The sequence below is a fragment of the Rhinopithecus roxellana genome, chromosome 17 (assembly GCF_007565055.1).
Source record: "Rhinopithecus roxellana isolate Shanxi Qingling chromosome 17, ASM756505v1, whole genome shotgun sequence".
NCBI lineage: Eukaryota > Metazoa > Chordata > Mammalia > Primates > Cercopithecidae > Rhinopithecus > Rhinopithecus roxellana.
Window position 1 is genome coordinate 10,720,109 of NC_044565.1, and position 15,930 is coordinate 10,736,038.

At 44.7% G+C, this 15,930-nt stretch overlaps 1 protein-coding gene across 1 annotated transcript in view; it reads right to left on the reverse strand.

Annotated features, from left to right (window-relative positions):
* Window positions 1-15,930, reverse strand: part of SLC4A5 (solute carrier family 4 member 5) — a 139,419-nt gene that overhangs the window by 110,102 nt on the left and 13,387 nt on the right. Inside the window, exons 3-5 of the mRNA XM_030921053.1 lie at window positions 14,197-14,245; window positions 9,020-9,170; window positions 2,642-2,708 (exon numbers count right to left, since the gene is read on the reverse strand). The gene's annotated coding sequence lies outside the window, so the exon portion shown is untranslated. The remainder of the gene's footprint in view (window positions 1-2,641; window positions 2,709-9,019; window positions 9,171-14,196; window positions 14,246-15,930) is intronic.

Sequence of the window (15,930 nt, forward strand, 5' to 3'; positions counted from 1 at the left end):
ATCTTCAAAGGAGTCCATCCATCTGAAGCTGAGTGTTGGCCCTGGGGAAGTGTTTGGATTAGCTCTGCTCTGATTGGCAACTACACTGCCCACTATAAAAGTCCCAACCTAATTTATGAAACAGAATTTCTACCTCCAGTATTTCATATAATGTGTATTAGTTGAATGTGGGGTATTTTGCTTTCATCATCTTATTTAATTCTCACTATAATTCAGTGAGATATATAATTTTCACCCCCATTTTATAGATGAGTAAATGAAGACTAAGAGTTAAGTGATTTGTCCTGGATCAAAGAACCAGCCATGGTGGAGCCAGGGTTCAAAGTGGATTCTTTTTGATTCCCAAACCTAAGGAAAGAAGGAAGAAGAAAGGGAGGGAGGGAGGGAGGGGAGGGGAGGGGAAAGGGGAAGGGGAAGGAGAAAGGGAAAGGGAAGGAGAGAAGAAGGGAAGGGAAGGGAAGGGGAGGAGGAAGGAAGGAGGAGGAAGGGAGAAAGAAGGAGAGAGAGAGATGAAAGAGAAGTAAAGATGTGCGAAACAGAGGGGGCCTGGTATGGGTTACTGACAGTCTTCCACTTCTGGGTTCCAGGCCCTTCCTGAGGCCTGACTGAACTCCTGTCCACAAGACTTCCCTGGTATTATAATAAATCCCTCCTTGGCAAAAAGGAATTTGATGTTTAAAAAAATAAACATTTTTTAAAAACCCTCTTTTCTCTTCAACTAGCTTCAGCTGATTTGATTTACTTGCATCCAAAAAGTACTAACCAGTACCATCATTCACTACAATATCTTGCCAAAGGAATTGTGCTAGCAACACATCAACCTCTGGCATGCAGCAAATGAAAGGACTTGTAACACTAGTCCCTACCCTGCCCAACTAGCTGTTATTCCCCCATCCATCTTTAGATCATAGATCGCCTTGGCATTCAGCATGCCTTTACAGTGAGGGAACACACAAAATTCTCTTCTGTCCTGAGTCAAAAGTCACTTTCCATTTCATTGCCCCTACCACTAGCCTGGAATCACATCTGGGATCCCTGAGAATCCAAAACCCTACTGACCAAATCAACACCTGGGTCGGGCGCAGTGGCTCACGCCTGTAATCCCAGCACTTTGGGAGGCCGAGGCGGGAAGATAACAAGGTCAGGAGTTCGAGACCATCCTGGCCAACATGGTGAAACCCCGTCTCTACTAAAAATACAAAAATTAGCTGGGTGTGGTGGTGCATGCCTGTAATCCTAGCTACTCGGGAGGCTGAGGCAGGGCAATTGCTTGAACCCAGGAGGCAGAGGTTGCAGTGAGCCGACATGGCACCATTGTACTCAAAAACAAAAACAACAAACAAACAAACAAAACAACACTTTAAGCCTGTAAGGCCAAGGATCAGAGTGCTACCCTAGCAAACAGACACACAGGGGTCCCTGCCCAAGCAGCCTGCATGTCCAAAGCAGCAAGGAGGTGGTGACACAGCTAGCTTTGAAGATATATGACACATTTTAGCCATCAGAACCCTTTTGATAGAATCATCTGGTGTTTAGGTGCCCACCCCTTCCCTATCCACAAGGGCACATAAATTCAATCCAACAAATCCTTATTGAGTATCCACTTTGTTCCAGATATTTGCACTAGACACTGGGAACAGAACAAAATAGTTGAATTACTAGGGAAGAAGGGTAAAGCATAGTAATGAATCCTTAAGATTAGACATCCATGTCTCTGGGAAAAACGATAACTAGTAAAAAGGTTGTGCCACATTTTCACTGGTCAGATTTTGGGGAGCTTTTCTTTCCACCCCATATTTTAAGCCACTTGACCTTGATATCTAAGAACTCTAGACCAGCCAACATGGTGTCTGGTGCACCCCTCTGAGAGCCCAAAGTATTTCAGAAAAGGACTTCCCCAAGGGCTTATCTGGGATTATTTTGTGAACTGAATCGACAAGAATGACACGGGGTCATGCTGGGCTTTAGAAAGCTAAGCTAGAAGCCAGGGAAAGGCTACCCTCTCAACCCGTAGCTTGTCCATTGCCTCGGGGCCCTGCAGACTGAAACACCCATGCATGCTCTAGGAGAGAAAGGACAAAACAAACAAATATCCCTAAGAAAACTAGCAGTAGCAAAACCAGGTACCGTATCCAAAACCTAAAAACAAAAATGTGTAATGAAAGGAAACTAGTCATTATTCTGTTTCTATCCTGAGATGTTACATTAGCAGACATAATTTATTTTCCCATGGTTTTCTGTAAGTCTCAGGGTTTTTGCTACTTCATAAATATTTCAGCCAGTCTAACACATTTGACAAAGACAACATAAATTTACGTGCCTAGAAGAGAAAGATTCAGTTCTATTAGATGAGAACAAGACAGAACTCACTCACCACGGTGTCAGACAGAACAAGTCTCCTGTCATTTCTGTTAATTTGGAGTGGTTTTGCACCCAAAAACCTCAAGGCACCAGGGTGACAAAAACAGAAAATCAAATATTCTATACTCATTTGGAAGATTTGCCCAGCTTTTCCGGTGTTCTCCTCTTCAGTGTGTGTGAAGCTTACTCTTAAATACTCTGTGTTCATGCTATAAAGCACATTTTCCCTTATCTGCATAGCTCTGTCTACTTTCTCTGAAGCTTCCAGCTGCAAACTTACCTTTGTGTTCTCAGCTCTGGAAACCAGGATCCAAATCCCACGGAGGCCAGAACCACTTGCTCTGTTCCTGTTGGGTGGCAAAAAGGGCTTTCTGTGGTTTCCAGGCTGAACAGTATTTGGGGCATTGGAGATTGACTTCTGAGGCTCAGTGGCGGCCAGCCATGTGACCAAGGTTGGGGGAGGGACGCTCCTGCAGGGTCAGGGATGGATGCCTGGTTGACTGACAGACCAAGGTATAGCAGGGTCTGAATAGAGCTGGCCATGATCATAGGCAGATGCCTTTGCTCTAAATTTCTTCTTGAATTTTAACTTGGTGATCTTTTTATGGCAGTGGTATATTCCAGCCTTGGTTCTGAAATGCTATTTTATCTCCCTGAGTAGTTTTTAACCCAGATTCTTTTTGGATTCTGTCTTGGAGGGATGTTAGAGCTGGAAGAGAACTTGGAGAATCCAGTCCTATCTCAAGGTTGCCCATTTTATACAATGAAAAATTGGGGCCCAGAGAGGGGCACTGGCATTTCCAGGAACCTATAGAGATGTGGGCCTGTTGTTAGGTACTGGGATGACCCCACTTGGCTCAAAATTACAGCTCACTTGAATGTCTCAAACTTTTACATTGTTAGAGCTTTGAGGACTGCTGAGATGTCAATAAAGGATCTTCCGACATTGCAAGTACCTAAATATTCAGCTGTCAGATTAGGGCATGACTTGGAAATAGTGGCAGTTTGCACTTGTGGTCCATGAGTTTATATAAACATGTGTACTTATTTTTAGGTATCTCTAACTCAATCTTTGTAAAATGCTCCAAGGTGATCTTTTTAGAGGGATCAGGTGACACCAAAAGCTAGAGACATTTTTCTTTAACCTCAAAGACCTTGAAGACCTCTCTAGACTACAGCCATGCAGGTAGCCTCCTAGTTCACACCTGTCTCTCCAGCCAAAAGGATGGCTGCTGGCTCTCTGCTGACAAAAGAAGAGGTGGCAGGAATGATGGAGAAAATGATAGAGGCAGAGGTGTTGGTTGTAGAAGTAGCAGTAAAATGGTGGCAATGTAGATGAAGGTGTGAAGTGTAGATGAAGTTGTGAAGTACAGGTGCAGGTGATGGGGTATAAATGGAGATGTGGGGTATAGATGGAGGTGTGAGGTATAGATGGAGGTAATGAGATGTAAATAAAGATGATAAATTGGCTGGGCATAGTGGCTCACACCTGTAATCCCAGCACTTGGGAGGCTGAGGCAGGCAGATCACCTGAGGTCAGGAGTTTGAGACCAGCCTGAAACCAACATGGAGAAATCCCATCTCTACTAAAAATACAAAATTAGCCAGGTGTGATGGTACATGCCTGTAATCCCAGCTACTCAGGAGGCTAAGGCAGGAGAATCGCTTGAACCTGGCAGGCGGAGGTTGCAGTGAGCCGAGATCATGCCACTGCACTCCAGCCTGGGCAACAAGAGTGAAACTCCATCTCAAAAAAAAAAAAAAAAAAAAAAGGTAAGTAGTAGATGGAGGTGAGGAGATGTAGACAGATAGATAGATGGTGAGGTGTAGATGGAAGTGTGAGGTGCAGATGGAGGTGTTGAGGTATAGATGTTAGTGTAAGGTGTAGATAGAGATGGTGAGGTATAAAAAAAAATTAGCTGGCGTGGTGGCACGTGCCCATAATCCCAGCTACTCGGGAGGCTGAGGCAGGAGAATTGCTTGAACCCAGGAGGCAGAGGTTGCAGTGAGCCAAGATCGTGCCACTGCACTCCAGCCCAGGCAACAGGGCAAGACTCCATCAAAAAAAAAAAAAAAAAAAAAAAAGATGGTAAGGTGTAGATGGAGGTGGTGTGAGGTGTAAATAGAGGTTTAAGGTGTAGACGGAGATGATGAGGTGTGAGGTGTAGACAGAGATGATGAAGTGTATGTAGAGAGAGGTGGTGAGGTGTATATGGTGGTTTGAGGTATAAATGGAGGTTCTGAGGTATAGATGGTGGTGTAAGGTGTAGATGGAAGTGGTGAGGTGTATATGGAAAGGATCAGATGTAGATGGAGGTATGAGGTGTAGATGGGGTGTGAAGTGTAGCTGGAAACGTGATATGTGAATGGAGGTGGTGAGGTGTACATGGAAGTGATGAGATGTAGATGGAGGTGGTAAGTTGTAAACAGAGGTGTGAGGTGGAGATGGAGATGGTGAGGTAGTATATAGTGGTATGAGGTATAGATGAAGGTGTGAGGTATAGATGGAGGTATGAGGTATACATGGGGGTGGTGAGGTGTGAACAAGGGTGGTGAGGTGTAGATGGTGATGGTAAAGTCTAGATGGAGGTGGTGAGGTCTAGATGGAGGTGTGTGGTGTAGGTGTAGGTAGTGAAATATAGGTGAGGGTGGTGAGGTGTAGATGGTAGTGGTGAGGTATAGATGGTGGTCGTGAGGTGTAGATGGAGGTGCTGATGTCTAGATGGAGGTGGTGAGGTCTAGATGGAGGTTTGTGGTATAGATGTAGGTGATGAGGTATAGGTGAGGGTGATGAGGTGTAGATGGTGATGGTGATGTCTAGATAGAGGTGATGAGGTCTAGATGGGGGTGGTGATGTCTAGATGGAGGTGTATGGTGTAGGTGTAGATGGTGGTGGTGAGGTCTAGATGGAGGTGTGTTGTTTAGGTGTAGGTGGTGAGGTATAGGTGAGGGTGGTGGGGTATAGATGACGGTGGTGAGGTCTAGATAGTGGTGGTGAGGTCTATATTGGAGGTGGTGAGGTCTAGATGGAGGTGTGTGGTTTAGGTGTAGTTGGTAAGGTATAGGTGAGGGTAGTGAGGTCTAGACGGTGGTGGTGAGGTCTAAATGGAGGTGTATGGTGTAGGTGTAGGTTGTGAGGTATAGGTGAGATTGGTGAGGTATAGATGGTGGTGGTGAGGTCTAGATGAAAGTGGTGATGTCCAGATGGAGGTAGTGAAGCCTAGATGGAGGTGTGTGGTTTAGGTGTAGGTGGTGAGGTATAGGTGAGGGTGGTGAGGTCTAGATGGTGGTGGCGGTGAGGTCTAGATGGAGGTGGTGAGGTCTAGATGGAGGTGTGCGGTTTAGGTGTAGGTAGTGAGATACAGGTGAGGGTGGTGAAGTGTAGATGGAGGTGGTGATGTCTAGATGGAGGTGACGAAGTCTAGATGGTGGTGGTGAGGTCTAGATGGAGGTGGTGAGGTCTAGATGGAGGTGGTGAGGTCTAGATGGTGCTGAGGTCTAGATGGAGGTGTGTGGTTTAGGTGTAGGTGGTGAGGTGTAGGTGAGGGTGGTGAGGTCTAGATGGTGGTGGTGAGGTCTAGATGGTGGTGGTGAGATCTAGATGGAGGTGGTAATGTCTAGATGGAGGTGGTGAGGTCTAGATGGAGGTGTGTGGTTTAGGTGTAGGTGGTGAGGTATAGGTGAGGGTGGTGAGGTGTAGATGGTAGTGGTGAGGTGTGGATGAGGGTGTGATGTGTAGATAGAGGTGGCAAGGTGTAGATTGGGGATGTGGAGGCAGTGATAGTGATGAAGGAAGGAGTTAGAAGTCCTTGTGCATGATGGAATAGAAGATTCTTGTTGCTATTATGCTGATAAATTTGGAAGAGCCTGTCCTCCTTTGATTACACATGTGAAATGGTGAAACTTCACCATTAGGAGTATGGAGAACCTTATTCTTTCAGAGCCATGGTACCTTTTGGAAATCACTTCACCTCTCTGGGCCTCAGTGTTCTTGGAGCAGAGGTTGCTCTATTAAATGGCATTTGTTAGGGGGAAACCTACCTCTCCCGCTCCAAGCACTTTTGCCTCATCTTATAAAGTGGGAACTTCTGTCCTTGCTGCAGCCTTGAGAAAAGTACTCTCCACTTACTGCTCTACCTCCTAACTCATGGTTTCTAGCAGAGGATAAGTGGTTCATGCACTTGGAGAACTGGAGCACATAAAATGGGCATATGTCACGACTCAGGTTCTTCTGGATTTTCTCCTTTTGGGAACAGCCCCCCCAGAGAAGGCCTGTGCTTCCCTCCTCTCCTCCTCTTTTCATGGCAAGCTTTCTAGGGCAGGTTCTTGCCTTGTGGGATAGAGGAGTCTTCCAGTTCTGGGTAGATAAGTTTCATTTTGAGGGAAAGAATTAGGAAGCCCAATTGTACATTCAAAACTACATTCTCCAATCAGCTTTAGCTGTCATAAATTTATGTTAAGTCCCAGCTGCTTGACTTCTATATCTTATTTCTCATTTGATTCCAAGGACAGAGGAGTTGTGAACAAGTATCATTCTCAAAGTCCAGCACTGAAGAATTAATAAAAGAGCCCACTTAGACTGGGTTGGACTCAAGGATCTCTTAAGTTTCTTTTAAGCTCTACTGCCCTATGATTCTATGTGTCTAAGTGAACTTATCGCTGAAGCAAAATAAATATATATTGATAGTTCTGGGTCAGATGTTGGGATTCTTAAAGGATAACTTCCCAAGCTCTGACTCCCTTCTTTCCTGCTTTTCAACTGGATGAAGGCCTCTGATCTTCAAGCATCTTCCTCTTCTCCCCATATACCAGCTCCTCATGGCTTCATTTACTTCCCCTTCCGGTCTGGACATCATAATGAATCCTTTCCTCTCTTCTCTCATTGATACCCATAACCTCTTATTCCTGCCCTGCCAATCTCTTGGGCAAAATCAGCCCATTCATTAACTTCTTCCTCCTGCACTAAGTTCTCTTTTGTCTCTGGAGAAAGCCTGTCTTCAGTGGGAGAGAACAAAGCCAATACACAGAATGGCAGAGGGGTGTCCATTTGTGTGTGTGTGCATGTATGTGCATGAAAGAGAGAGAGAGATGAGGAGGGAGAGAAAGACCTAGTCCTGTGATGTGTATAGCCAACTTCATCCCTGCCCTTCCCTGTGGTTTCGTTTTGTGAGCCAAAAAATGTTGAGAGAAGATATGGCTACCCCTTTTCTCTCTGCTCCCTGTCCTCTGGCCTCCTTCCGTGTTACAGCCAAGGACATGCCAAGCCAGCCACTCAGCTGTGGCACTGGAGTAAATGCTTGGGGGATACTGTCAATTCTTCCTCACTACCAAAGTGGTAACAGCTGAGGCTCATGCACTGGTCTTGGGGAAGGGGAAAGAACTGGCCCCAGTGGTCCTCAGTCATGGGTGCCTTCCTCTGGGAACATCTGGCAATGTCTGGATCTACTTTGGTTACACTGGAGGGAAGGTCACTACTGGAGGGAGGGTACTTCTGGCCTCTAGTGGGTAGTGGCCAGAAATGCTGCTAACATCCTACAAGGATGGCCCCCACAACAAAAACATTATCTGACCCCAACTATCAATGGTGCCATGGTCAAGAAATCCTGGATTAGGGCATGCAGTCTCTGGTTCTAGGCTCTCACTCAGGCAAAAGGAGCACTCAACATAGGCCCACCTCACTCGCCAGGGATCTGCCAGGAGAGGGAGCTGAAGATTCTTAGTACAGTTGGCCCTCTATATCCACAGGTTCCTAACCCAAGGAGTCAACCAACAGCAGATCAAAAATATTTGAAAAACTAAAAATAACAATACAACAATAAAAATAATACAAATACTCCCAAAATACAGCATAAAAAACTATTTACATAGCATTTACATTGTATTTGGTATTAGAAGTAACCTAGAGATGATTTAAGATAAACAGAGGAGGCCAGGCGTGGTGGCTCACGCCTGTAATCTCAGCATTTTGGGAGGCCGAGGCGGGAGGATCACGAGGTCAGGAGATCGAGACTATCCTAACTAACATGGTGAAACCCCGTCTCTACTAAAAATACAAAAAAAAATTAGCCGGGCATGGTGGCACACGCCTGTAGACCCAGCTACTCGGAAGGCTGAGGCAGGAGAATGGTGTGAACCCAGGAGGCGGAGCTTGCAATGAGCCAAGATCGTGCCACTGCACTCCAGTCTGGGCGACAGAGCAAGACTCCGTCTTAAAAAAAAAAAAGATAAACAGAGGATTGTGTAGGTCACATTTTATGTGAAGGACTTGAGCATCCTCAGATTATGGTATCTGCAGGTGGTCCTGGCACCAATCCCTTGCAGATGCTGAGGGATGACTGTTTGACCTCTGTGCCTCCATTTTCTTCAGATACCTGGTAGAAGGTGATGACTGCTCACTGGGATGGATTCCCTTCCATCTCCTGGCTAAATGCCATCTGAACCCCACCTGGGTTTGACATCTGGAAGGATTTAGGTAGGTCTGACCTAGGACCATGCATGGGGGCAAAATTCTGTGAAGAAAATAGCAGCTTCCTACCCTGGAGAGACCTGCGTGGCTTAGGCCCTTGTTAGTGGGACTGAGGATTAATTTGGGAGCCCTGGCAGGCTTATCTAGAACCTTTACCCACAAGAAGTTCCCCACAGGCTGGGCAAGACTCACCACAGTATGTGCAATTTTTGGCTTCCAGACTGTTTGTGCCAAGTTTTGGCAGGTGGTACAATATTGGCTGCCCCAGATTCTTGTCTGCTTTAGCTGCTTTTGAACCGTGTCCACGATTGAGAAGGGAACATACTGTGATGGTGTCAGCACTCTGCAGGAAGGTGAAAAAAGGTGAGGGATATGTTAAAGAGAAGCTGAGACACTGTAAGAGGCCAAACCCAGGTGATGCTTGTGGAGTTCTCTTTCTTCACCATCCCTATCTACTTTCCAATTGCTGCTGTGGCCTATGGACTCAGCTCACTCTACAGCAGCCACGATGCAAGTCTTGCTGTTCTTCTAACACCCCAGGCTCACTTCCACCTCAGGACCTTTGCACTTACTGTTTCCCCAATCTTCAGCCTGACTTGTTACCTCATGTATTCAACTCTTTGGTCAAATGCTATCTACCCAAGAACACCTTCCCTGACTAGCCCATCTAAAATGCCCCTCTCTGGTCCTTAACTCTGCTTTATTTGTCTAAGTGGCATTTCTATTCAAAACCACATCACGTGTTCATTCATTTGTTCACTTTTTCTGTCCTTCTAATATGGCAGAAAGTTTATCTGATTCACTGATGTATCTCTGATACCTAGAATCGAGCCTGGCTCATAAATAATTGGGTCTAAATCCTGACTCAACTAACTGTGGGATCTTGGGCAATTTCTCCTTTTTTTTCACTGCAATTTCCTCAACTGAAAAAAATTCAAATAATAATTATATCTACCTCACTGGTTATCTGAATCAATGTGAAACCTTAGGTCAATGTCTGGCCCACAGGGAATAGTTAGTATTAACTAATAATATTATTATAATTATTACATCCTCAGGGAGAAGCTCACATGTCTATCCTGAGGAGGAGGGGAGGGCGATGAGCAGTACTCCTAGCAGCTTGCAGGAGCGGAACCGTCTTTGTTGCTTCTCCAGGAACCAAGTCCTGTTCTCCCCTCTCGCCTGCTCTCTGCTGCCCTCTGGAGGCCTGCAGTGGAGTCAGGCAGGGAGCTGATTCAGGGACGCCACAGATTACGTATCTCCCACGGAGAAGAATGAGGCATTGCTGGATGACAGTCCCTCTACTTAAGCGACCCAGAGCCCAGGGAAGCATCTTGGGCCTTGGCAGAGCTGCCACTAGAGTCATCATTTGGCAAACACAATTGAGAATCATTGAGGCCACAGAGGAAATGTGGGTACCTAGGAACTCATTCTTCAGACAGATCCCCAAACGGAATCAGAACCAGCATGCAGCCAAGCAAGGGCTGCCCCTTCCTTCCCCTCTCCCCAGGCTGTACTTCCTTAGCCAAGGGACAGTTCTCTGATCACCTCAGCCAACCTAAGCTACCTGGAAAAATACTTCTCACCCTGTGCCCCTGTGCCTCTTGGTCAGAGCGTATGTCACTGGCTGGGCCAAGTGATCTTCATGTCAACCTAAAATGAGAGGGCTATGGAAAGACATCCCTCTAGAGACATCTGGGAGCTGATTAACAAGAACCTGGAGACACCAGCACTGTGTGATCAAAAGATACAATGGACGGAAAGATTTCATTTTCAATAAAAACAAAAACCCTAAAACATCTAGAAATAAACTCACCTAGACATGCATGTTTTATATGAGGACACATGGCAACACTTTGCTAAGAAACATATAATAAGACATCATATTTCTGGATGGGAAAACTGAATAGGGCAAATATGCTTAAGTTCAGACATTTATATATATTTTAAATACAATTCCAAGGGCATTTTGAATGAAAATGACCAAAAAAATCATGGCTAAAGTATGAGCTTAGAATTTATTGAGTTTTTACTATGTGCTAGGCTCAGGGCTGAGAGCTTTACATACTTTACCTCAATTAATCCTCACAGCAACCTCAAGAGGTCATTTTCTTTCTTTCTTTCTTTACTGTGGAGACAGGATCTCACTCTGTCACCCAGGCTAGAGTGCAGTGGCACTCTCACAGCTCCCTACAGCTTTGACCTCTCAGGCTCAAGCAATTCTCCCGCCTCAGCCTCCCAAATATCTGGGACTACAGGCAGATGCCACACCACACCAGGCTACTTTTTAATTTTTTTGTAGAGATGAGGTCTCAATATGTTGCCCAGGCTGGTCTCGAGCCTGGGCTCAAGCAATCCTCCCACCTCGGCCTCCCAAAGTGCTGGGATTACAGGCATAAGCCACCACGCCTGACTGAGGTCATTATTAATATTTATGAAAGACAGGTTGGGAAAGTGATTAAGAGCAGGAGATCACATGACTTTGAACAAGTTACTTACGACTGTGGGAAATGGCTTCCTCATCTGGAATGATAGCAGCTATCCCACAGGTTTATGGTCAGTATTAAATGAGGTAACATACATGAAACATTGAGAACAGTGCTTGGCAAGTAGAAGCACTGATATGAACTACTATTATCTTCATTTACAGACGAAGAAACTAAAGCTTAGAGAGGATAACATAATTTGTCCAAGTTCACACAGCTGATAACTGGCTGCCCTGGCCTGGGGGATGGGAGTAGGGAGTCTTGCCTACAAGATCTGAAAAATTATAAAATCATAATAGTTAAAACAGGAAGCACATCTTGTATAAGATATTTTTATATGCCTTGCAAGATCATGTTCTGAAATATTAGTCAATGCCTTCTCCAGCCTGATACTCCCTTTACCTCTCTCCCTTCCCTGCCTCAAATAACCAGGCCATTCTCTGCTCAGTGCTGCAGGGAACATGTGTGAAAACAGAAGGAAGAGGTAAGGAGCCTCTTTCCTTAGGGGAATAGAAAAGACTTCTGGCCTAGACCTAGACCAAAGTGTGGGAGAAAATGGTCATGAGAAAGATCAAGGCGTTTCCTGCCCCTATATCCAAGAAGAATTCCCCAGGGCAAGGACAAGGGCTGGAGGGAAGTTGAGAAACATTGACTTTGCTGGGTCCTGGAGGTTGAAGTCCCAATCCCTGCTCCCTGGGCTGAGCCCCACTGAGAAAGCAGCATCCTTCACAATCTGTGGATCTGAGAGCAGAGAATAGAATGGCTACTGGGTATATCTAGGCCAAGGGGACCCTAGGCAACCTCCCTGAGGCTGCTTGAAGAGGTGGAGAGAGACTTAGACCTCCACAATAACCTGCAGGCACCAGGACCGGATGGGACAAGGAGAGATGACATCAAGGGCAGGACCCTTTGTAGGTCACTGAGAGTCTAGAACCCTGCACTCCACCCCACCCCAAATCCAAAATGGAAACTGCAAAGAAAACTCAGAACTGACTGAGATTAAGGGTCAGCACCTTTTTAAAGAGTGGGGCTCAAGTATAGATGAAGGAGAATTTTATTTTATTATTTATTTATTTATTTATTTATTTATTTATTTATTTATTTTTGAGACGGAGTCTCGCTCTGTCGCCCAGGCTAGAGTGCAGTGGCCGGATCTCAGCTCACTGCAAGCTCCGCCTCCCGGGTTTACGCCATTCTCCTACCTCAGCCTCCCGAGTAGCTGGGACTACAGGCGCCCGCCACCTCGCCCGGCTAGTTTTTTCTATTTTTTAGTAGAGACGGGGTTTCACTGTATTAGCCAGGATGGTCTCGATCTCCTGACCTCGTGATCCACCCGTCTTGGCCTCCCAAAGTGCTGGGATTACAGGCTTGAGCCACCGCGCCCGGCAGAAGGAGAATTTTACAAACAAACTAATTTTTGTTACACACTTGCGTTTAGGGGCTGAAACTCGTAAAGGATAGATATTTAAGAAAATAGTGTTGGGGAAATGCACTGTTTAAAAAATCCATTTAGAAGAGAAGATTGGGCAGTGAACAAAGGCAGCAACTTAAAATCATTTGTGGGGCTCAGCACATATTATTGATCTCTGCTCTGAAATTAAAGGTAATTTGTTCCTTAGGATTGAGCTGAATTTGCACCCGATCTGCCTTGGACAGTAATCATCTGTCCCTATTGTCTTGTTTTCATAATTGGTCATGCTCCTTTCATTCTCAAGAGAGTCCCAGTTTGAGCAGTAAATTAAGTGGTTACTCTGCTTAAGATCTTTAAATGAGAGTGATCCCATGGGTGGGCTGACTCTGAACTAGGTATCGTGAAACAGAAAGTAAGGCTTTCCAGGCAGGTGTGGCTGGAGGCCAGTGGGACCCGACGTGGAGCGTCTGGAGGGCAGAGAACCTCAGGTGGATGGGAAAGGAAGGCAAGGTAAAGGGCAGGTGGGGTGTCAAGAGAGGGTCAGGTGCTAGGTAGTTAAGAGGACAGTGGCGAGATCAGAGTGGAATGTTTGAATTTAATATTTCAGAGATGGAGCAGCTAAGGATAATGGTGCGGCCCAGGTTTTGACCATAGGCACAAGAGGGAGAAATGGAGGCAAATGGAGGCCTGATTGTGTTTGGGGACAGGAATTGGACACTGGGGAGACACACAGGATGGGGTTTGTCTCTACTCTTGTATTCTTTTCAAATGTTGAATCTTGTAACTGTATTAACTATTTTAAAAATCTACAAGTAAAATTAAAATGTAAAGGATTCCAGGCTACCTTGTCCATTGATTATTCTAGGTCAACAGTTGAAGCATTTTATCAAGTTTTTAAAACCCCATTATAAAACAAATGGCCTTTAAACATTTGAAAACATGCTCAACTTCATTCATTTAAAGAAAAAGAATGCAAATCTGAGCCACAATGAAATACCTTTCAGATTGGCAGATATCAAGAAATTTTCCAACAGTGAGAGAAGAGGGCAACGGGCCCTCATACATCTACTTGCAAGTGAGATGCAGATAAGCACAGCCTTGATGGGGCCGGTTTGGCTGTATTTATATAACTTTAAAATGGACATACCTGGCCAGGTGCAGTGGCTCACGCCTGTAATCCCAGCACTCTGGAAGGCTGAGGCAGGTGGATCACTTGAGGCCAGGAGTTCAAGATCAGCCTGGCCAACATGGTGAAACCCCATCTCTACTAAAAAAATACAAAAGTTAGCCAGGCGTGGTGGCTATAGTCCCAGCTACTTGGGAAGCTGAGCCATGAGAACTGCTTGAACCCGTTAGGCAGAGGTTGTGGTAAGCCCAGATTGCACCACTGCACGCTCCAGCCTGGTGACAGAGCAAGACTCTATCTCAAAAATAAATAAAAATAAATAAATAAATAAATGAAATGGACATACCTTTTGGCAACAGCAACTCTTTATCTGGAAAGTTATCTTACACTCCCACCTGTGGACAAAAACAGAGATGTGGTTTGGGACAGTTACTCACCTCCCTGTGCTTATGTCACAGTTATAGTGAGAATTAAATGATACATGGGAAGGATTTGAACAAGGGCCCGGCACATGGTAAGCATTCAGGAAATGCTGGCTGTTATCATCAGAGCATTGTTCATGGTGGCAAAACATTGGAAACAACCTGAATGTCCATGAATAAAGGACTGATTTTAAAAAAAGAAAGAAAAACAAGTTTTGTCTCTACTTTGGAAAGCCATGAAACTTTTAAATAGAATGGGATATTCTTTAAATGGTGCTATTGAATGATTTTTTTAGAAATATTGTTAGGGGAGGGAGAGCATCAGGAAGAACAGCTAATATCTGCTGGGCTTAATATCTAGGTGACAGCAAACCACCATGGCACACATTTACCTATGTAACAAACCTGCATATCTGGCATATGTACCCCTGAACTTAAAATAAAAGTTAAATAAAAAAAAAAAAAAGGTTTTTAAATTTTTTAAAAAGAAATATTGTTAAGTAGGAAAAAGGGAAAGTGTAGAAGAGTGCTTATGGCTGTCATCATGCCCGTGTAGAGGGTGCCTATGGGTACGGTATGGTCTCTCCAGCGAAGAGGTCACAGAAACTGGTCAGAAACTGGTTACAGTGATGCTTCCTGGAAGGGGAACTTGGAGGTCGGGGCTCAGGGAACTCTGACTTCTTGTACCTTTTATACTGTCCACCATGCAGAGGTATTCCCTATTCAAGAACAATTAAATAAATTCCACTTCTGGGCATATACCCAAGAAAACTGAAAGCCAGGATTCAAACAGATAGTTTGAATTATATGCCAATGTGCATATCAGCATTCTTCACAATAGCTAAAAGGTGGAAACAACCTAAGTATTCATCGACAGATGGATAAATAAAATGTGGTATATACATACAATCGCGATTCAGCCTTAAAAAGGAATGAAATTCAGACACATGCTACAACATGAATGAACTTAAGGACATCATGCTAAGTGAAATAAGCCAGACACAAAAGGACAAATACCGTATGAGTCCACTTCTAGAAGTACCTAGAATTGTCAGATTTATAGGTACAGAAAGTAGATTAATGGCTACCAGGGCCTGGGGCAGTGGGAAATGGGGAGTTAATGTTTAATGGGTACCAAGTTTCAGTCAGGAATGATGAAAAAGTTCTGGAAATGGATGGTGGTGATGGTTGTATTATACAACAATGTGAATATAATTAATGCCACTGAATTGTACATTCAAAAATAGTTAAAATGGTCAATCTTATGCTTATTTTGCCATAAAAGGAAATCATGTAAAGAAAATCAGATAAAGAAATAAAAATATTCCTTTATCACTTTGATTGGAGCTATGTTAAACGTAGATTAATCACAAAGAGCTGTGTTGTATGAGCAACAACAAAGAACAGTCCTATCCAAAAAAGGGCTTTTGTTCTCCAAATTCTGGCATTTAGACCTGCTCTGCTTTGCTGGCTGGCTTTTTGGGAGTTCATGTTTCTGAGCAGGGATGAAAGGCTGAACCAGGACCAGGGGAAGAGGGTAGCTTCATCCAAGATGGAGGAGAAGTGGGCAGGAAAGAGATGATGGGTGGGGGCAGAAGCAGAGAAATTCCCATGGGGCCATGAGGATGAGATAAATGGGGCGGGTGTACGAAAGGGAT